Source organism: Emys orbicularis, chromosome 4 (assembly GCF_028017835.1).
Source record: "Emys orbicularis isolate rEmyOrb1 chromosome 4, rEmyOrb1.hap1, whole genome shotgun sequence".
NCBI classification, from domain to species: domain Eukaryota; kingdom Metazoa; phylum Chordata; order Testudines; family Emydidae; genus Emys; species Emys orbicularis.
The window spans coordinates 122,568,837-122,591,122 of record NC_088686.1 but is presented as its reverse complement, the minus strand read 5'-3'; the positions used below and the strand labels follow the sequence as shown (position 1 = coordinate 122,591,122).

The 22,286-nt window shown below is 53.4% G+C and overlaps 1 pseudogene; it reads left to right on the top strand.

The window, feature by feature from the left end:
- Positions 1 to 20,516, top strand: part of LOC135877813 (uncharacterized) — a 185,783-nt pseudogene extending 165,267 nt beyond the window's left edge.
- The last annotated feature ends 1,770 nt before the right edge of the window (positions 20,517 to 22,286 follow it).

Genomic DNA, 22,286 nt, shown 5'->3' with positions numbered 1-22,286 from the left:
TCGCCCGGCCTGTGCTGCCCCAAGAATGGACGGAATGCCGCCCCAGGCATGTGCTTCCTCCGCTGGTGCCTGGAGCCGGCCCCGCAGCCTGGTTGGGACAGCTGATCGCTGAGGGGGCTTGGCTTTAGCTGCTGGGCCTGTGAGCCTAGACCAGGGGTCTCAAACTCGGATGACCCCGAGGGCCGCATGAGGACCAGTTCATTGGCCCAATGGCCGCATCACTGACACCCCCCCCTCGCTGCCCCCAGCCCTGCCCCCAGAGGGGGCAGGAGGGGTGTGGCAGGGGCTCAGGGCGGGAGTTGAGGTGCAGGGGGCTCAGGGCAGGGAGTTGGAGGGGTGAGGCAGGGGGTGCAGTAGGGGGCTCTGGGCAGGGGGTTGGGATGCAGGAGGGAGTGTGGGGTGTGGCAGAGGGCTGGGGTTCAGACGGGGCTCAGGGCAGGAGGTTGGCTGCAGAAGGGGTGGGGGATGCAGCAGGGGGCTCAGGATAGGGAGTTGAGGTGCAGGAGGGAGTGTGGTGTGTGGCAGAGGGTTGGGGTTCAGATGGGGCTCAGGGCAGGAGGTTGGGGTGCAGAAGGGGTGGGGGATGCAGAAGGGGGCTCAGGATAGGAAGTTGGGGTGCAGGAAGCATGTGGGATGTGGCAGGAGGCTCAGGGCAGGGGTTGGGGTGTGGGGTGCAGGAGGGAGTGTGAGGTATGGCAGAGGGTTGGGGTGCAGGCAGGGGGCTCATGGCAGGGGGTTGGGGTGCAGGCAGGAGGCTCAGGGCAGGGGGTTGGTGTGTGGGGTGCAGGAGGGAGTGCGAGGTGTGGCAGAGGTTGGGGTGCAGGCAGGGGGTTGGGGTGCAGGACGGCATTGGGCTCTGGCCCGGAGAAATAGCCCCGCAGGCCGCGTGTTTGAGACCCCTGGCCTAGACAGAGCACTCAGGTATTTCCATCAGCCTGCTCAATGGCAAATGCAGCCCCCCAAAGAAGTGAAGAAGAGTGGAAGTGAAAGAGTAAAGCTGGACCATCCGCTGAGCTGCTGCACTCAAGTGAGCAGAGCCGGGGAGAGAAGAGGGAGAACTCGAAGGTGGCTGGCGGCAGTAGGGAGGAGAAGCAGTTTGGGAGCCAGGAGAGGAGAAATAAATCGTTAATGAGAAATGCTGCCGGCTCTCTCTTGTGTGGTGAAGGTTGAAAAGGGGTCTCGTTACTATCACGCTAACCTTTAACATAGCTGTGTATGATGGGGGGAGGGGTCTATAAAGGTAAGAGGTCACTCTAGGGGCTTGAAGTCCCAGATTCTGGGGCTATTGCCTCCTTCTACCAGCTGATCTCAACCCAGCAACTCCCTCAGGTGGTAGCAGTAGTGAGCTCTTGTCCTCCTTTTCCGGACTAGCCACCAGAAAAAGGACACGATCCATCTGGCCAAGGAAAGAGAGAGGCAGTGTTGCCTGTTAACATGGCTCTTGTGGGGGAGCACGGTAGGTTACTTTGGACTAGGTAGGAGCCACATGTCTCCAAACCTGCACCTCCCGAGGCTCCAGAGACTTCGCTCCCGATCCCAGAGCGTCCTCAGAGTCCTAAAGCGCCAGATGGAATCTGGCCTCTCCCCCCACCTCAGCAGTCCAGAAAATGTTATTTGTAGACATGTTCTGTGTCCTCTCCTGCCACACTCCCCTGTTGGCGACTAATGCAGTCACAGAGTCCAGGCTCGGATATTAGGGAACACTATGTCACTAGGAGGGTGGTGAAGCACGGGAATGGGTTACCTAAGGAGGTGGTGGAATCTCCATCCTTAGAGGTTTTTAAGGCCTGGCTTGACAAAGCTCTGGCTGGGATGATTTAGTTGGGGATTGGTCCTGCTTTGAGCAGGGGGTTGGACTAAATGACCTCCTGAGGTCTCTTCCAACCCTGATATTCTATGATGTCTCTGTCCCTCTTTTATACTTTCTTTCAGTTGCTAGAAAGATCTTTGCTGTGTCATGGGGGTCAGGCAGTCCCATTGGTCAGGCAGTATCCCACTGACTAAGTGCCCTCTCCAAGGAGTCTCTCAGAGAGTGGATTCTTCCTGATGGGCCATCAACACCTTTCTGGCCCTCCTTTGTTTCTACTGTAAAGCTGGCTGTGGGCATCTCCCAACCTCACAACATATTTCAGAAACACACATAGAGCATAACTTCCCATACAATGACAGCACATCCAATCCAACAGGTTATGAATGTTCAACAGATCCAGACATTTTACATACCACCTCACAAGGCATGCATAATACAAAACATCTCATAATCATATCACGGGGTGAATACTGTGTGCTACTGAGAGATACAGGGTTCCAGAGTGTCAGTGTATCATGGCCAATGGCAGTAAAAGCCCAAAGGAGATGCTCCCCTGGAACAGCCTTTGGTGACAGCAAGGTCCCCACTGAGAACTTCAGTGCGACTCTGCAGCTGTTACCCAGCTGTCCCACCCCAGCATCAGCTGCAACTCAGTGCTTTTTGGGTGGCTTCATGCTGGCTGCATGCCTAGACAGCAGATAAAATCTGCGAAATCTGGGACTAGGAAGGAATTTCCCCCAGGTCAGATTGGCAGAGACCTGGGGGGAGGGGTCGCCTTCCTCTGCAGCATGCAGCACAGGTCACTTGCAGGTTTGAACTAGTGTCAATGGTGGATTCTCTGTAACTTGAAGTCCTTAAACCATGACTGGAGGACTTCAGTAACTCAGCCAGAGGTTAGGGGTCTATTACAGCAGTGGGTGGTGAGGTTCTGTGGCCTTCAATGTACAGGAGGTCAGACTAGATGACCTTCTGACCTTAAAGTCTATGAGTCTTATTGAGTGGTTCACCCTTAATGTAAAGAACCAAAACCTGGGAAATACCAGACAGGAGACCATCAAACAGGAGTAAAAAGCAGTAAAAAGCCTCAGCAAAGAGCTCCAGGATACATAGCAGGGCTCATGTGGCAGTGAGTTCCAAAGACAAAAGGACCCATTCATAAGATCACGTTATCTGAAGAAGCCACCCTAGAGACAGCTGCATCTCAGCGCTGGGCGAGCCATCCCCATGTAGTATTGCTGTGCTGCTGTTCCTCAGCTGTCCCACCCCAGAGGTGACTGCATCTCAGCCCCAGGTGACCATTACCCAGCAGTGGAAAGAGTTGAATATTTGCTAAGGGTTTTTGTTTTCAGTTCTAAGAAATACCTCATTTCTGAGAAGAGGCAGTTGGGATGTCATTTCTGGACGGAGAGACAGTGGTAACATCCAGAAATTCACAAGGGGGTGTATCTCTGGCCAAACTGTCCCCCTCCCTCTTCCCCCCAAGTTGGTCACAGTTCCTGACACTTTCAGTGCCCTTTAAAGCACGTGCACTTCCAGACCCTGCTGCTCCGAAGAGCCCGTGGGGGGATCTGGGGAATGAAGATTCTCTGCACCCTCCAGTCTCTGTCACTTGCTTTTCCAGCCTGGCCCCACCTCTCCGGGCCTCTCTGTGCTCCCCTCCCACAGGCCCACTGCCTCCCACCCCCTCGCACTACCAATGTGAGAGCAGGGCCGCCCCACCCACCTTCAAACCCCCACCAGCTGGGCTGCTGGGAGGATGAGACACAGGGAGTTACGCTTTTGTTTCTCAGAAACAAAAAATTTTGCCCGGACAGAGAGAAGCGAAGATTTGGCCGGGTAAGAGCAGGGGGCGGAGGGGGGAGGGCGTGTGGAGGGTGTTTGCCCCCAATCTAGCCCATCCCCCCCCAAGGAGCAGGATTGTCCCCCCCACTCTATCCCCCCCCACCAAGGGGCAGGATCGTCCCCTCTGCTCTATTCTCCCAGGTTGCAGGATTGTCCCCCGCAGTCTATTCCCCACCCATGGGGCAGGATCGTCCCTACCTGTTCCCCATGTTTCACCCTCCCTAACTGTGCTAGGGCATTGCCAAGTCACATGATTAGTCTTGGCTCTCTGTGGGGTGGAAATTCCCAGCAGCTGGGGGTGGGGGGGTGGGACAGGGGCAGTTCGGACCTCACCCTCTGTCCAGCAGAAAGACTGGCACAGGCAGCAGCTAATCTACCCCCAACGCTGGGTCTGGCTCATGGCGTGATTTGAAACACTGTCAAACTCTGACCAGTTCAACCAGCTAAAACCAGGGCAAACCCTTGGGCACGTGGAATCCCCCAGAACAGTGGCTTGTCTTGCGTTAGCCGCAATCAGGACATTTACAGGCACAAGCTAATCTATGGAAGGAGAGCCGGCCCCTCAGATGTTCACCCCCCCACACACACACACAAAAGAGGGGTTCTATATATTTGCTTGCCGGTCTTTGGAGCCGCTTTTCCAGCCCTTGCCACTGGAGGGAGAAGCTGGAAAAGGGGCTCCAAAGACCAGCAAGCAAATATATAGAACCCCTCTTTTTTATTGGGGGGGGTGAACATCGAGGGAGCTAGCTCTTTCCGTGGGTTAGTTTGTGCCTGTGATGCGCACTGCTTTGCCTTATCACAGCGCAGCAATCCCATGCCTCCAGCAGCTGGGGATTGCAGGAAAACCCCAACTGCCCTGTGAATCTGGCAACTTTTCGGTGGATGAAATCCTGATAGATTATGTCCAAAGAGGGAGGGAAACAAAATTCCCATTTTCTATCTTGACGGGGGGGGGTCCACTTAGGATGAAAAAACGAATTGGGCCGGCCCTGGTGCTTGCTCAGGAGACATCACTGATGGTAGGACAGATAGAGCCGGTCCCCTTTGTGGCACATCGGTGGCTGGGAGGGATCCCAGGGTGGGAAACTGGGGAGTCTCCAGCAGAAAAAGAGGAGACTTTGGTGCTCCGGGACCAGAGCCCAGCGCTAGGGGAATAGGGTGAGGCCAGGGCATGTTCTTTCCCTTTTCTGTGCCTCAGTTTCCCCCACCCAATGCCCAGGGCTCTGTGGGGGTGAGAGGGTGAATTTGCTCTCATGCCAGCTGGAGGAAAGCTCGGCCAGTCAGCACCCAACTCACTGCATGATGGGAAGGAAGCTATTTCCTTGTTAGGCCCTGAGCGTGGCCTTTCCTAAGGCCGAGCTCGGTGCCTCCCGGACTCGGGCTCCAGCAGCCCCTGTGTCTCCCCAGCTGCCCTCGGCAGCGAGTCGGACTGAGATCAAACTCCTCTTAAAGGCTTGTGCCCCTGCCGGGCGTGGCACTGCCAGTGATTAACCCCTGGCACACGGCATCTGCCAGGCCGTAGGCAGCAGAGAAAAGCCCAGTGTCACCAACAGCCCCAGCGCTAGGGTAGTCTGGGCACAAGCCAACACCACGCGCTGTGATACGGCCAAAGAGCGTCGGCCATGCTCCCAGCCCGGTGGGGGGGGTGTCTCTCCAGGGACGCAGAGATGCTGACAGCGTGCAGGGGGCCATGGGGGATAAGTAGCTGGACGTGAGCCCCCGTGCGACAGTGTGACCAAAGGAGCTAAGGATGCCCAAACAGGGGAATCGCGCATAGAAGCAGAGAGGTCAGTTTATCTCTGGATTTGGCGCTGGTGCGACCGCTGCTGGGGTCCTGTGTCCAGTTCCGGTGCAGTTCAAGAAGGATGTGAATATATTGGAGAGGGGGCAGAGGGGGGCCACGCGAATGGTTAAAGGATTACAAAACGGGGCCTGGAGTGATAGACCCCAGGAGCTCAAGCTGTTTAGCTTTGCAAAGAGAAGCTCCCACCTCCCGGGGTGACTTGACTCCAGTCTAGAAGCACCTACACGGGGATCAAATATTTAATAATGGGCTCTTCGGGATAGCAGAGAAAGCTGTAACATGATCCATTGGCTGGAAGTTGAAGCTGGACACATTCAGCCTGGAAAGAAGATGTCCGTATTTACCAGGGAGGGGAATTAACCATGGGAACAGTGTACCAAGGAGTGCGGTGGGATGTGTTTCATCGAGGTGGGATGTGTTTCTAAGAGATCTGCTCTCGTTCAAACAGGAATTAACTGGGGGCAGTTCTCTGGCCTGCGTTATCCAGGAGCTCAGCCTTGGTCCCTCCTGGCCTGGGAATCTACCAATCTCTGCCATGACTTCTTGGAATCCGTCTTCTCGCTCTGGTGCTGCCCGGGGGACAGGAACACAAAGTGGGCAGGTAAACTGAGTCACGCAGCTTGTTCACAGAAATATTCCCATGTTCTCTCGCTCCTCCCCAGACTCCTGCTGCCAGGAAGGGGCACACCTGGGCTACAGATCAGCCATCCTGCAGCAGAGCCCTTCTGCTCCGGGTGCCAGGTCCTGACCCAGTAGGTTCCCCCCACTCAGCGGGTCTGGAGAGATGCAGCGACTCCGGGAGGACGTCACCTGCTCCATCTGCCTGGATGTCTTGGATGATCCCATTTCGATCAAGTGCGGCCACAACTTCTGCCAGGGCTGCCTCGTGGCTCACTGGCGCGGGATCTCGGCCTGGGGACCCAGCTGCCCTGAGTGCCGGGCTCCTTGCTCCAGGGACAGGATGATCCCGGATACGAGGCTGAGAGCCCTGGGGGAGAAAATCACAGCACCCCTGCGGGAAGAGATGGAGCCAGTTAGACCAGACAGGCTGAATCAGGGGAAAGGGGTGCAGGCTCTCACAGGCCCCAGGGCGGGGACTGGCTGGATCAGGGGGTGGGGAATGGGACACGGGGCCTTTCCTCCCTAGGGGGCGCAACCTCTGATTTGGGGGGCAGGGGACTGGCTGGCTCACGGGGGGTGGAAACGGCTCAAGAGGATCTGATCTGAGGGGCAGGGGCCTAGTTGGCTCAGGGGTGGGGTCCCAGCTCTGACCCTGCTCTCTCCCAGCAGCAGGGGCCGGGGGCTCAGCCGGAGCCGGGGCGCCGGTGCAGCTGGTGCGTCTGGACGAAGAAGGGGGCCTGATCCTGGACGAGGAGGCCCTGAGCCGCTGCCTGGAGCAGCGTGGGGTGGGGGACGCCCCCGTCTGCCTGGTGTCCATCATTGGGGAGCAACGCCGGGGCAAATCCTTCCTGATGAACTGCCTGCTGCGCCGGCTCCAGCGCCAGGTGAGTGGGGACGGGATCCCCAGCTAAGGCTCCGCCCCTTGAACCACAGACCCTGCCCACCCCAGATAAGGCCCTGCCCCCTGAACCACAGACCCCGCCCACCCCAGATAAGGCCCTGCCCCCTGAACCACAGACCCCGCCCACCCCAGATAAGGCTTGCCCTCCGCAGGAAGGGCCTCTGCTCCCTCACCACAGGCCTATGTTGCCAGGTGTCCAGTTTTCGGTCGAAAAGGAACCTGGCAGCATCCAGTCAGCACAGCTGACCGGACACCAAAAGTCCGGTTGGTCACAGTAACCGGCCTCTGCCACTGGGGGGCAGCTGGAGCCACATGGAGGAGCGGCTCTCTGCTCAGCTGCTGAAGCCTGACAGAGCAGTGGCTGGCTTCTGGACCAGGCTCCAAGAGGAAGGTGCCACCGCCCGGGGGGAAGGGATCCTGCCCACCCCTCCTTCTGTCCCACTGTCCCCTCACTGCCCCCGCCCTGGGCCCTCGGTATGGGGACCAACCCCTCCCTGCCCCCTTGTGCCAGGGACCAACCCCTGCTGTATACTACTGTGCCCCATCAGCTCCTCCCAGCGGCAGCCGGTGAGTCCCAGGAGAGGGGGGAGTGTGTGCGGAGAGCGAGCGAGACGGAAGGAGTGGAGGAGAGGTGTGAGCAGGGGGCGGGGCCTTGGGGGAAGAGGTGGGGTAGGGGGTGGTGCCTTGGGGGAAGAGGCAGGGCACGGGGCGGGGAAAGGGTTTTGGTTTCCAGCCATTAGAAAGTTGGCAACCCTACACAGGCCACGTCCCCAGCACCACAGGCCCAACCCTACGCAGCCAGGGCCCCGCCCCGTTCACCGCATGCTCCACCTGACCCAGTGAGTCCCCTGCCTGCTTCACTGCAGCCCGCACCCCCTATACCAAAGGTCCCCCCAGCCCCCAGCCAGTGTCCGTCCTCTCCCTGTGCCAGGCCCTGACCACAGCTGCCGAGACCTCACCCTCCTCAGCCATGGCCTCTCCCCCTGCCCCACAGGTCCCCACCCATCCCCTGCACCCTGAGCACCCCAAACCCCCCAAACTGCATTCCCACATCCCCTGTCTCTAGTTGCCCCCCTACAGAACCAAGAGCACGTGGCCCTGGGGGGGTTTGAATGTGGCGCCGGGACGGCGACCGTCACGAAGGGGGTGTGGATGTGGGGCCAGCCCCTCTGGGTCCAGGGCCAGGGGAGGAAGGTGAGTGGGGCAGGGGGGCAGGCTGGTGGATGGGGGATGGGGCAGTAGGGAAGGGGAATGAGGGAAGTGGGGGACAGGATCCTGTGCGGAGCAGGGAGGCTGGAGGGGGGAATGGGGGAAGCTGGGGGGGGGCAGAGTCCCGGCCCTGGGGCTCCCTACAGACACACTGGGGTGGGGTAGGGGGGCTGTTCACAGTTTGATCCCAGGGAACCGGGCAGCAGAGGTGCCAGGGCTGGGCAGGGGTGAGGGTGGCGTCAGCACAGGGCGCCCGTCGCTGTGGCCGGTGGATCTGTCCGTGTGTCTGTCCCTGCAGGTGGCCGTGTTCCTGGTGGACACCGAGGGCTCCCTGGACCTGCAGCGCCGCATGGAGACCAGCATCAAGCTCTCCGCGTTCAGCATATTGCTCAGCTCCTACTTGGTGGGGGCGCAGTGTAGCCGGGAGAGGGGGTGCTCAGTAGGCGGTGCTGGGGGAGCAGGGAGCGGGCAGAGGGCTCAGTAGGGGCTGCTGGGGAGCAGGGAGTGGGGGGGGCTCAGTGGGGGGGGCTGGGGAGCAGGGAGTGGGCAGAGGGCTCAGTAGGGGGTGCTGGGGAGCAGGGAGTGGGCGGGGGCTCAGTAGGGGGTGCTGGGGAGCAGGGAGCGGGCGGGGGACTCGGCAGGGGGTGCTGGGGAGCAGGGAGTGGGCAGAGGGCTCAGTAGGGGGTGCTGGGGAACAGGGAGTAGGCGGGGGCTCAGTAGGGGGTGCTGGGGAGCAGGGAGGGGGTGGGGGGCTCAGTAGGGGGTGCTGGGGAGTAGGGAGTGGGCGGGGGCTCAGTAGGGGTGCTGGGGTAGCAGGGAGTGGGTGGGGGCTCAGTAGGGGGTGCTGGGGAGCAGGGAGTGGGCAGGGGCTCTGTAGGGGGTGCTGGGGGAGCAGGGAGTGGGGGGGACTCGGGAGGGGGCACCGTGCAGTGGGGAGCAGGTGGGGGGTTTGCAGGGGGCACTGTGATTCAGGGAATGGTAGGAGGCCCAGCAGGGAGCGCCAGGGAGCAGGGAGTGGAAGTGGGCATAGCAGAGGGGCCATGCTGGGGTGAGATGTGGGGTCGGCAGGGGGCGCTCACCTTTTCCTTTGATTATTTTCTAGATTTTTAACATTTCCAGCACATTTACGCGGACGGAGACAGATTATCTGGAGGTGGGTGGGGCAGGGGATACACACGGCTCTACTGACACTGACCTCTCAGCCTTGGCCCTGCTGGGAAGGACCCAGGAGTCCAGGCGCTGTTAGGATTGGAGAGGGGGAAGTCTATAGGCTTTGGGACTGTTACTGATGGTTAGAAAGTCCCAGAGATCTCCCGCTAGGCCGGGCTTCAGATGCAGAGAATCTAAACAGTACCAGGTGATGAGTATTTATTAAATATTTGCAATTGTCGTATTCACGGTTAATTACCATTATCTGGCGGCTCTTATTCATTAGCCCTGTAGCTCTGGGTGGTTGGTCATTACAGGTGGAGAAGAGATTTCTGTGTCCTGGTCGACTCCCCTAAATGATCTGCAATGCGCCTGCGGACTCAGGTTGCCGGGAGGGTCGGGAGCCTCGTGGTGGCGCCCAGTGGGTTTGGTGACCCAAAGGTGGGGCGGGCGGAGCAAGGGCCAGATAGAGCTCCCCCTCTTCCCCCCAATAAATCAGGATTTCTCAAGACTGACCAGTTCCAGCAGGGCTTTCTGGTGGGGGGCCGCATGTGCCCATCCAGAGTGTCGTGCTCAGCCAAACCAGGGCCTGCAGAGTTAAGGGAAACGCCTGCCCAACCGTACCTCGGCCCTCTTGAAGCGACGCCCCAGTAGAGCCGTGCCGCCCAGCCCTGCGCTCTGCATTTGCTGAGTATGGGGCAGGAGACACCTCCACCTGCCCTGCACCCAGACACTCAGCCTGGATTGGCAGGAACCAGCCTGGGGCAAACCATGATGCTCTGCGTTAGGGAAGTGTTTGTGATGGGGAAAATGTTCCATTGGAATCTACCCAACCAACTCTAACCCTGACCCTATGTCCCATCCCCCAGCCCTACCTCTGTTTGCCCCTCCCCACATGCCAGGGGTCTATGTGCTCCCATTCTCCATCCCCCCACGCTAGAGGCTCTGTGTCACCTCCATTCTCCCAGCTCAGCACCCAGAAGATCCTGCTACCTCCGTTCAACAGAGTGGTTGGCTCATTGGCTGCTGATGCTAGTCACCAGATCTAAATGGAAACTGGACTTTTTCAGTTTTCCGATTTCCTCCCGAATCACTGGGGTTCTTCTCATTGATGTCTAGCGCGTCCCCTGAAATTTCAGAATTGATCATATGTGGTCTCAAAAAGTTATCACGATACAGACAGACAAAGAGAAATGCCATTGAGTTGTGTGTTAGCCTTTTACTTCACTTGGCCAATTAACTTCTATAATTGGTAATTTTATCTTCATTAATAGCTGCCAATTATTGGTTACTTGTTAGTCACTATTGGCTGCCAGCTGTTGGTTATTTAGTACCCACCATTAGCTGTCAGATTATTTCATAGTGACAGTGTGGAGAAATGGAAAATAAAAGTTTTGCTGAAAAATGGAAAACTCACAAAATCAGAATCTTTTCATGAAAATTTGCATTTTCAAAGAACAGCCAAATTTTAGTATCTCTTGGGTGTCTCTCTTCACAGTTTTAGGGAGCTATCATTGTTTCTCAGGTTTCAATCTTCAGTTTTCCGTCTTTGGTTTTCAGTTCTTGTTTATCGTGTTTTGGTCCAGGCTTGTCAGTTTTGTGGCTCTAATTATCACTTTACATATCTACCATATCAGATTTTGTTCTTCATTTCAGGGCTGTTCGTTATTGGTTTTCTGCTCTTGTGTATTAATTACAAGATTTCACTGTATGTTTTTTCAGCTTCACTTATTATGGTCTCTCTACTGATTATCAGCTTTTCGTTTTCTTTATAAATTTAGGGTGTTTAAATATTTTTTTTTCAGTTCTGCTATTCACTTATTGCTCCTTTTCACTATTGGTTTTCTGCCTTTGACTATTCATTGTCTAATTTTGACTAGGTTTTGTGACCTTGATCTGGTTTTCATACTTCAATTACTGGTTTTCTGTTTTGGCTGTTGGTTTTCTGATTTCAATTGGCGTTGATTACTGAGGGCTTCTGCATTCAGTAATTGGTATTCTGATATTGATTCCTGGTTTTCTGTCTTTGACTTTTGGTTTTCTTGGCTTCTAGATCTGGTTTTCTGACTTCTATTTCTGGTTTAGACTCTTTGACTATTGGTTTTCTTGACTTCAAATGCTATTTTTTATTATTGTTGATTTTCAGACTCTGTTTCCCAATATCTTCCTTTGATTACTGGTTTTCTAGCTTTGATGACTATGATTAGTGGTTTCCTGTTTTTGACCATTGGTTTTCAGATATTAATGATTAGTTCATTGATTGATTTCTTTCACTGCTTTTCTGGTTTCAGTAACTTGTTTTCTGATTTCAATGACTAGTTTTCTGCCTTTGATTATTTCTTTTCTGACTCCAGTTATTGGTTTGCTGAGTTCCATGATTGGCTTTCTGTGTCTTCAATGACTGCTTTTCTAGAATCACCAATTGGCATTTCTGGGTTTAGTTATTGCTTTTATAATAACTAGTGATTAGAATAACTAATAATCTGTGATTACTAGTGTTGAGTTATCAGCATTTGAAACTATGTTTTTCTCTCATTTCATCAATTTTCTCTCTTCAATTATCAGTTTTCACTTAACGTTGTTTGGGTTTTATTTAGTTTCAATGACCTTTATGTCACGGGTTTATTTTGCACCACCAATCTTGATGGATCACCTTGAGTTACCTGTGGGGGGATCTTTTGTTCAAGATGGAAAAAAAATTCCTTGTCTCTCTCTCGCTGCATCGCAGATGTTCGTTCATGTTGCGAAGGAGGTCGGAGAGACCTGCACTCTGCCCCCAATCCAGGTGAGTCCTCGTTTCCCATCAACCCAATGCTGGTTCCACCCCCCACTCCCATCACCCCCACCTGATTCTTATTATTCATTGTCTCTATTGCCAGAGCACCTCAGACCCCCCCCCCTTCCTAGACCAGAACCCCATTGTGCCAGGTGCTGATCAAACCCCGAACAAACAGCCAGTCCCTGCTCCCATTATTCTCCCTCCACACTCACGTCATGCCCAGGATCTCGGTGTCGGTGGCTGGGTTCGACGGCAGCCTCCAGCTCTGGTCTCTCTGTGCCCCCAGCCCCAGTGTGACCCTTCTCCTGCGCTCTCTGTTGCAGCGCCTGGACCTGTTGGTGCGAGATTGGCAGCTCTCCGAAGCCTACGGCGCAGAAGCGGGACAGGAGTATCTCAAAGACATCACACAGGTAATGACCAGAGCCGGGCACCACGTGTGTTCATGGAAACAGCAAACTCCGGCTGTGGGGCGGAGCTGAACGTTTCCATGGTGGGTCTGATCTCTCGCTGACAGCCACAAATATCGGTTTAACTCCCGCAGGACCTGGCAGCCTCTTCTGAGCAGCCCCTGGTGTTGGGAGCCCTGAGGGCGAGAGGGACCCGGTGCTACCTACTGCCCCACCCTGGCACTGGGTTCACCAAGAGCAGGGCAGGGACGCCAGGCGGTAAGAGACCCCTCTTCCCCCCGGGTTACACCCCCAGCCCCCCCTCTCCTCTTCTGCGCTGCCCCTACCCACATCCCTGCCCCCATCTTCCCCTCCTGCGCTGCCCCCACCCCATAATCCCAGTGCCCAGCTCACTCCCCTTGGCTTTGGGGGAATGTGGGGGGTCGGGGGCCAGTGGAGAGGTGAAAGCGGGGAGCAGGGTCCTGGAAGAATGGGGGGAGAAGGTGGTGAGGGGGGCTCCTAGTTCAGAGATGGTCCCATCCCAACCCCCACCCTGTCCCCTCTCCCCCCACAGATGGCTGAAGCATTTGCAGCGATGAGAAAGGAGAAAAACAGCAAAGCAGTAGAAGCCGCCAGGAGAGAATCTGAACAATTTGTGCAGGAGCTGGTGAGCGCAGAGGGGCTGGGAGTCGGGAGTGAGGGGCACCGGCAGAGCTCGGGGGAGCAGGGCTGGGATAGTAGGGGGCTGCGGGTGTATGAGTCAGCGGCACCCCCTGTGGCTGGGTAACACTAATACCCATCCCTAATGGCCCATCTCTCCCCGCTTCGGGCAGGACCGTGGCCACCAGAGTATAAACTGCTGCCTGAGGGTGAAGCCTGAGGAGATGAAGAGACGGCTGGAGGGGAAACGCAGGGAGCTGCTGAAGCATTGCCGGGGCAGCTGTGGGGCGAGGACCCCCAGAAACAGGCTGCCCTGAAGGTGCTGGAGCAGGGGCTGGCCGGGAAGACGTCCAAGTTCCTAACGGCCTACGGACAGCGCTTTAAAGAGAAGGCCGTGCGGTTGGGCCTGTACATTGGAGGGAGTGTCCTGGCTGTGGTGGGTGCGGGTGTTGTGGCGGGCATCAGCCCAAGTTTGGTGGTCAAGGTCGGAGCGGGGGGCCTTGTCCTGATCAGGAGGATGGTGGGAAGATGGGTGTGGGGCTAATTTGGTTTTAGAAAAATACAACAGGCACCAACGCCCCAGGGCAGGGGGATGAGGGGCAGGGTATTCAGATCAGGAGCCCCTGCTGCGGGGTGACAGATAGTGGGTGTGACGGGTTGGATCACAGAAACCCCCTTGGGAGCTGCCACCCAATGTGCAAAGACTACCCCTGCTTCTGTTTTCCCTGCCAGCTCAGGATTTCAGCACCCTGTCTTGCTGAGCCAGACACTCCAGTCTGCTCTAACAAAGACTCAGGGTCTGAATCACTTGTCCCAAAGCTGCAAGTTTACCTGAAAACCAGCTCACAGGAGTGTGCTTGTCTTTAGCACTCAGATGCCCAACTCCCAATGGGGTCTAAACCCAGATAAATCCGTTTTACCCTGCATAAAGCTTATGCAGGGCAAACTCATAAATTGTTCGCCCTCTATAACACTGATAGAGAGATATGCACCGTTGTTTGCTCCCTCAGGTATTAATACACACTCTGAGTAAATTACTAAATAAAAAGTGATTTTATTAAATACAGACAGTAGGATTTAAGTGGTTCAAAGTAGTAACAGACAGAACAAAGTAAGTCACAAGCAAAATAAAATAAAATGCGCAAATCTATGCCTAATCAAACTAAATACAGATAATCTCACCCTCAGAGATGCTTCAGTAAGTTTTTCTCAGACTGGACACCTTCCAGGCCTGGGCACAATTCTTTCCCCTGGTACAGCTTTTGTTCCAGCTTAGGTGTTATCTAGGGGATTCTCCATGATGGCTCCTCTCTCTCTCTCAGTTCTCTTCCACCCCTTTATATATCTTTTGCATAAGGCGGGAACCCTTTGTCCCTCTGGGTTTCCACCCCCTCCCCTCACTGGAAAAGCACCAGGTTAAAGATGGATTCCAGTTCAGGTGACATGATCACATGTCACTGCAAGACTTCATTACTCACTTGCCAGCACACACATATACAGGGAGACTCACAGGTAAACAGCCATCTGCAGACAATGGGAGTCATCAAGATTCCAAACCATCATTAATGGCCCACACTTTACATAATTACAATAGGCCCTCAGAGTTACATTTTATATTTCTAGTTTTAGATACAAGAGTGGTACATTTCTACAAATAGGATGATCACACTCAGTAGCTTATGAGCTTTGTAATGATACCTTACAAGAGACCTTTTGCACAAAGCATATCCCATTTGCATTATAGTCACTTATTATCAAATTTTTTATAAAACTATCCCAGTTACATTATATTCACTTATTATCATGTTTTTATAAAACCATGTAGACTGCACAACGTCACACCCTCCTCCTGAACTTACTGCCAGAGACTTGGACACTGACCATGGCGGAGGCAGTATACCTAAAATTCGTTTTTGGGCTCCCCTACTGGGCAGACACTCCTGTGTCCCCCAAAAGGGAAAGAGACCCTGACCCAGCTGTAGGCTCACAGCTACCAGCTATGAGGGACCTTTCGCTGGCCAGCAAAATCCCCCCCCTTTCACTCAGGTTGGGTTTGCTTCCAGCTAGAGTCCTTGGGGTTTGTTCCCACCGCAGCAGTCACCAGGACCCCAACTTCCAGCTCCAGGATACATGTCTCTGTGCACCTCTTCCACTCCATTACAGCCAGGTCATGCTTCTGGGTCTTACTTGCTTTGTCTCTTTAAGTCCAGGCTGGTGGGCAGCCTTTTCTTTTTCCAGGTCAGCCTTTTTCCAGGCAAATTGTACATCAATTTCCATTTGTTTTCCCTTGAGACCATCACTTGATGAGCTGGGATACCACAGAGAACACCCTCCTGCCAGAACAGGCACCCCTCCCCTCCTGTCTTGCTAGGTTAGACACTCCAGTCAGCTTCAGCACAGACAGAGGTTGGGCCACACCCATCTGCAGTTCACTGAAACTGAGATGTACTCAGCTCAGGGGCTTCTTAGTTAACAGAGACATTTCCAGCGCCCATTGTTCAGTCTTTCTGGGCAATTTGCAACTTGTGTAGTTTTAGCTTCTTTTGATCTTCATTCTTACTTATTTTGCTTCCTTTTCTGTCCCTAATTTCCTTTCCCGAAATAAGCAAACAGAAAATAACAAACCAGTAACCACTTTGTCTGTTCTCCAGCCACCACACTTAAAATCACTACCAGTATCTCAAAGCAATCAGCTGTGCACAGACCCTGCTCGACTACACCACTGTGACGGGTTGGATCACAGAAACCCCCTTGGGAGCTGCCACCCAATGTGCAAAGACTACCCCTGCTTCTGTTTTCCCTGCCAGCTCAGGATTCCAGCACCCTGTCTTGCTGAGCCAGACACTCCAGTCTGCTCTAACAAAGACTCAGGGTCTGAATCACTTGTCCCAAAGCTGCAAGTTTACCTGAAAACCAGCTCACCGGAGTGTGCTTGTCTTTAGCACTCAGATGCCCAACTCCCAATGGGGTCTAAACCCAGATAAATCCGTTTTACCCTGCATAAAGCTTATGCAGGGCAAACTCATAAATTGTTCGCCCTCTATAACACTGATAGAGAGATATGCACCGTTGTTTGCTCCCTCAGGTATTAATACACACTCTGAGTAAATTACTAAATAAAAAGTGATTTTATTAAATACAGACAGTAGGATTTAAGTGGTTCAAAGTAGTAACAGACAGAACAAAGTAAGTCACAAGCAAAATAAAATAAAATGCGCAAATCTATGCCTAATCAAACTAAATACAGATAATCTCACCCTCAGAGATGCTTCAGTAAGTTTTTCTCAGACTGGACACCTTCCAGGCCTGGGCACAATTCTTTCCCCTAGTACAGCTTTTGTTCCAGCTTAGGTGTTATCTAGGGGATTCTCCATGATGGCTCCTCACTCTCTCTCAGTTCTCTTCCACCCATTTATATATCTTTTGCATAAGGCGGGAACCCTTTGTCCCTCTGGGTTTCCACCCCCTCCCCTCACTGGAAAAGCACCAGGTTAAAGATGGATTCCAGTTCAGGTGACATGATCACATGTCACTGCAAGACTTCATTACTCACTTGCCAGCACACACATATACAGGGAGACTCACAGGTAAACAGCCATCTGCAGACAATGGGAGTCATCAAGATTCCAAACCATCATTAATGGCCCACACTTTACATAATTACAATAGGCCCTCAGAGTTACATTTTATATTTCTAGTTTTAGATACAAGAGTGGTACATTTCTACAAATAGGATGATCACACTCAGTAGCTTATGAGCTTTGTAATGATACCTTACAAGAGACCTTTTGCACAAAGCATATCCCATTTGCATTATAGTCACTTATTATCAAATTTTTTATAAAACTATCCCAGTTACATTATATTCACTTATTATCATGTTTTTATAAAACCATGTAGACTGCACAACGTCACAGTGGGGAAGAACCATCACACCCCACCCCGTGCAAGACTCTGTCCCAGCCCTCAGCACTGGGAACCTCTGTATGCAAAGGATGGGGATAGATACATAGATAGATAGATAGATGGGGTGGATGGGGATAGATAGATAGATAGATAGATGGGGTGGATGGGGATAGATAGATAGATAGATAGATAGATAGATAGATAGATAGATAGATAGATAGATAGATAGATAGATAACCCTTCTGCCCTTCAGCATTAGCAGGAACAAGGGCTGGGTTCAGGATCTAGGGGTTCCGTTTCAATAACACAAGGCAAAACTGGCTCGAGTCCCCACCCAGTGACCTGGGACAATTACATACCACCCCCCGGGCGCCTCTAAGAGGCAATACTAACCCTCTCGCAAGCACAGAGTCTCAGTGTAGCAAAAGCCTTTTAATAAAGGAGGGAAATAATGTGGCACTGTGTGGGGAAACACCACAGACAGGATTCATAACACAAACCATGAGCAAAAGACCTACCCCCAAGTAAGTTTGGAAGTGTCCTTTTCCCCTAAGGGTCTTAAGTCCAGCAACCCAACAGTCACCCCTCCCGCAGTTTCTGTCCTTGGTCAGTGCAGTTCCAGAGTTCAGAAGTTCATCTGCAGTGTTTACCTACCAGCCTGAGTGGAAGGGGATGGAGGTATGGGGGCACGTTACATGCTCCACTGCTCAGGTCCATGGCTGATTGCCACGCCTCTCCATGGGGTTCTGCTGCAGTGTTCACCGCCAGCCACTCCTCTCCGCCAGCTGTCCTGCTAGCCGCTCCTCTCCACCAGCCACTCGCCAACATGTCTTCAGACTCCCCCTCCACTTAACACAGCTCTCTGTGATTTCAGCTGTTAGTAGGGGAGCCTCAGTGCTGGCACACTCAGAACCACTAGCTCAAAGTAGGACCAACCCTTAGACCTAGGAATCAGTAATCTCAGCTCTGCAGTACATAACAAGACTCCTAACAGAATCAAAATTAACTCTGCTATTATACCATAGAGAGAGATCAAAATTCTGTTTCATGCCCTAGAAGAGACCCACAGACACACATCTATCCCCAGACTCTCTCAATTCACAGGGCTTTGGAACCCATGTCCCTTGCTTAGCGAGTACTACTTGGTTGAGGGCGAGTTCCTCCGTCATAAAATGTCAAGTACAGTTCTACTGTCCTTGATTCACATAACCAGGATAACAACACTTTAGTACTCCTGCCCCAATAGCAAAGAGACTGGGGGTCCCACAGCAGCCAAAGTGACCATTTGGGCAAGCAGGGTGGGTGTGCCCATGCAAACTAGATCAGTCCCTGAAGTTCTTTTCCACAACTCACCACCAGATGTCAGAGTAGAGCTCATTCTGCCTGCTTATAGATAGATAGATAGATGATAGATAGATGGGGTGGATGGGGACAGATAGCTAGATAGCTAGATTTATGGGAATAGATAGACAGAATTTACAGCAGGTAGGTAGATTGCAAAAGGACACCGAGATTGATTGATTTGCAGTGGAGTCACCGAGATCAGAATCCAGCCCTGACCCCATTGATGTCACTTGATAAATAACCCTGCCCTGGCTCCTGTGCTCTGAGCCGGCCCCTGCATCCCTCCGCTGCAAGTTTCATTTGGTTTTCATTTTCAAAAACGGGGGCGGGGGGGTGTAATTGATTCTCATATTTTGCAATTGGGTTTTTTTCACATTTTCTTCCCACCTGAACAAGTGTGTGAAGTGGACAATTTTGGTCGTCCCCCCCCACCCCCCCATTTCCCACTGATTTGAAAAATGATACAAACGGAGGAGGGACGTTAGAAAACCCCAAATCCCCTTCCAACATTTTTCAGTTTATTCTTGGGGCTCCAGCTGGTGGAGGGCAGGGCCTCGGGCAGAAGGAGTGGGAGGAAGCAGGCTAGCCTCCCCAAAGGGGGGGGGGGCGGTTCACTAGTCATCCATTTGACTGTGAGTCCTATGCTTAGATTTTACCAATCAAGTGCTAAGGCTAGGTCTACACTACAGCGGGGGTCCGACCTAAGATACGCAACTTCAGCTACGTGAATACCGTAGCTGAAGTTGCGTATTTTAGGTCGGCTTACCTGGCGGTGAGGACGCGGGAAAGTCGACCGCTGCCGCGCTGCCGCCGACTCCGCTGCCGCCTCTTGCCGAGGTGGATTTCCGGAGTCGACGGCAGAGCGATCAGGGATCGATTTTACCGCGTCTTCACTAGACGCGGTAAGTCGATCCCCGATAGACCGATTGCTACCCGCCGGATCGGCGGGTAGTGAAGACATAGCCTAAGTGTAAGCTCCTCAGCCACTGTAACAGCCTTAACATGGAGTCCCAGACAGTCCCCTCGGGTACTCCGATCTAACTGGTCACTGGGACGTTATTGACAGAATCTGTAACCATATAGATCACTGTTGCAACCACTGTCATATATTTGCAGCAAATATTGTACAAAGGTTGTCATGTGAGGTCTCTATGGGAAGGTTATGATTGGCTGGTTATAATTATGCTATCTGTATATGTGTATCATTTTTGTAGTTGAAGTTATGAATGTTGGCTCTGTACTGTTTGTATTTCAAACCAATCCTGTAATGAACTATCTCAAATTATCTATTTATCTCTTATTAAATAAGAGTTAGCTATACAGTTAAAGCAGGTAAATATAGACACATACAAATGAGTTACAGTCTTAAGTTTCAGGAAGATGTGGCCAGGAAGGGAGGGGCCTGATTTGGACTGAAGGCGGCTCAGAATGTAACAGGAAACAACGCCCCACAGTAGGGGGAAGAGGGGGAGGGTGGGGCAGGGCGTTTAGATCCGGAGCCCCTGCTGCAGGGCGCATGTAGTGAGAAAGAACCATCACCCCCCATCCCGGGCAAGAGTCCGTTCCAGCCCAGAGCATTGGGAAGCTCTGTATGCAAGGAAATAGATAGATAGAACGTACAACATGTAGCTAGATTTCAGGAGGACATAGAAATTGGTTTACAGTGGGATCACTGAGATCAGAATCCAACCCTGACCCCATCAACATCAGTCAATAAATAACCCGGCTCTGGTTCCTGTGCTCCAAGCCGGCCCCTCCAGCCTTCAGTTGCAATTTCCACTGGTTTTCCTTTTCAAAAGCAGGTGGAAAAAATAGATTTTCCTATTTTGGGTGTTTCTTACATGAGCTTTCGCAGGAAGTGCCGAGGCAAGTCTCCCCAGGTGTAAGGCGTCGAGTCCTTCATGCTGTCTGGACTGATTTCCAGGAGATCCCTCAGCCTGAGCTTCCGGTTTCTGAAGTTCATGATTCTCAGCTAGGACAGGACGGTCTTCACGGCTCTTCTCCCTGCAGACGGACACGAAGGTGTCACCACCCGGGATGGCGTCACAGCTCAGTGCCAGCTGCACCTGGGCCTCCTCTATGTCTCTGTTCCCAAGATTTAGGCCTCCAGCCTTCACCCCCCTGAGGAGGAATCTCCCCATGTGCCCAGTCACAGACCAGGGAAATAGCTATAGTCCCAGCGGTGATTCCTCCTGCAGCTGGGCCTGGGCCTGGCCCTGCCATGCTCACCACCGGGAGCTGAGGCCAGTGTGTGAATACAGGGACAGACACCAGCCTTTTCCAAACGCCAGCTCCATTCATCTCAACGGAGGGGTGCAAAGCCTAAGAAGCAAAGGGATCTAACCCACCCAACCGTTCACACGCCTCTGTCTCAGCTAACACTTAGGGAGGCTTCCCTTACCCAGACCCCACTCCCCACTTCTGGGGCTGGGTGTCCCACACCGAGGTGTAGGTGGTGCAACCTCCTGGTCAAAGCAAGAGTCTGGCCTAGTGGTCAAAGCAGAGCTGGAGGGCAGAAGCGGAGGTGCGGTCGGGAGGCCAACCAAGGGTAAGAGCCAGGGGTTCAAGACAGGTAGGGCATAGGGCTGGAGTGGAGCAGCCAAGGGATGGAGCCGGGCCTGGACAGGAAGCAGGTCTGACACAGCTAATACATGAAGTGTTTGTAAAACAGTCCTGGCACCTTCCACATCCTTCACAGATGGACAATACACAGGGGATGGGCAGGAGCTCGGGCGCAGCAGGTGTATGGAGATGGAGACGCTGGATGGAAGAACCAGGGGAATGTGGAGGGCCCTGACTGACTTCCTCATCGGCCGAGTCAGCCCGTGGTCAGGGATGGAATGGGCCATGGAGACCCAGCTCCTGTTTCCCGTATCTGGACCGTATCTGCAGGAACTTTGTTGGGAGAGGTCTCTGGAGCCTCAGGTCTGCTCCCCTCCACTGATGCGGCAGGTCCTGGTGTCTCAGCTCTGCTCTCCAGTGTTGAGGCAGAGTCTGGAGTTGCCCCATCTAAGGATCCAGAAGAGAAACCTGCTCAGATGCCTTCGATCAGCGGTTCTCAAACTGTGGGTCAGGACCCCAAAGTGGGTCACAACCCCATTTTAATGGGGTCACCAGGGCTGGTGTTAGACTTGCTGGGCCCAGAGCCCAAAGCCAAAGCCCCAGCCCCACCTCCTTGGGTAGCGGGACCAGAGGTGAAAGTAAGCCGGTACGGCCCGGTACGGCGTACCAGCAAGAGCCAGTACGCCGTGCCGGACCAGACCGACTGGTGATTTAAAGGGCCCGGGGCTCCCTGCAGTGGCCAGAGCCCTGGGCCCTTTAAATCACCTCCTAAGCCCCGCTGGCAGAGCCCTGGGGGAAGTTGCGTATTTTAGGTCAGCTTACCTAGCGGTGAGGACGCGGGAAAGTCGACCGCTGCCGCGCTGCCGCCGCCTCCGCTGCCGCCTCCTGCCGAGGTGGATTTCCGGAGTCGACGGCAGAGCGATCAGGGATCGATTTTACCGCGTCTTCAGTAGACGCGGTAAGTCGATCCCCGATAAACCGATTGCTACCTGCCGGATCGGCGGGTAGTGAAGACAAAGCCCTAGATAAGCTAATGTTACACCTTTGAAAATAAAAGCTTGTTTTCTAGATATATACATTTATTAAGTCAAATATGGATTCTTTTGGAGCTTACACAGGCAGGGTCTTCCATTCTCTGGACACACAAGCAAAATCTCCCATGCACAGCATTCTGTCTCCTGAAAACAGAGTCTACAATCAAGAGTCACAGGTTATTTTTAATAGGACTGCTCCCATTAACCAAAATGTAAGCACTAAAAATACATCACCACAAATATTAAAACACCAGAATTCACTTTTAAGAGTAAGGG